This window comes from Arachis duranensis, chromosome 10 (assembly GCF_000817695.3).
Source record: "Arachis duranensis cultivar V14167 chromosome 10, aradu.V14167.gnm2.J7QH, whole genome shotgun sequence".
Lineage (NCBI taxonomy): Eukaryota > Viridiplantae > Streptophyta > Magnoliopsida > Fabales > Fabaceae > Arachis > Arachis duranensis.
Window position 1 is genome coordinate 52,257,602 of NC_029781.3, and position 857 is coordinate 52,258,458.

The following is an 857-nucleotide window of genomic DNA, read 5'->3' on the forward strand; positions in this document are numbered from 1 at the left end:
TAATAAAAATATACTAAAAACTAACTATATCATAACAAAAACATACTAAAAACAATGCCTAAAACTATACAAATTATCCGCTCATCACAACACCAAACTTAAATTGTTGCTTGTCCTCAAGCAACTGAAAATCAAATAAGATAAAAAGAAGAGAATATGGAATGAATTCCAAAAACATCTGTGAAGATCAGTATTAATTAGATGAGCGGGGTTTTTAACTTTTTGCCTCTGAACAGTTTTGGCATCTCAATCTATCCCTTGAAATTCAGAATGGTTGGCTTCTTTAGGAACTCAGAGTCCAGATAGTGTTAATGATTCTCTTAGTAAGGTATGATGATTCTTGAACATAGCTATTTATTGAGTCTTGGCTGTGGCCCAAAGCACTCTGTCTTCCAGTATTACCACCGGATACATACATGCCACAGACACATAATTGGGTGAACCTTTTCAGATTATGACTCAGCTTTGCTAAAGTCCCCAATTAGAGGTGTCCAGGGTTCTTAAGCACACTCTTATTTGCCTTGGATCACAACTCTTATTTCTCTAAATTTTTTTTTTCGTTTTCTCTTTTTTTTTCGGTTTTTTTTTTTTTTTTGAAATGCTTTTTCTTGCTTCAAGAATCATTTTATTGATTTTTCAGATCCTCAGTAACATGTCTCCTTTTTCATCATTCTTTCAAGAGCCAACATTCATGAACCACAAATTCAAGATACATATGCACTGTTTAAGCATACATTCAGAAAACAAAAATATCGCCACCACATCAAAATAATTAAACTATTATAAAATTCAAAATTCATGCAATTCTTCCTTTTCAATTAAGCACATTTTTATTCAAGAAAGGTGATGGATTCATA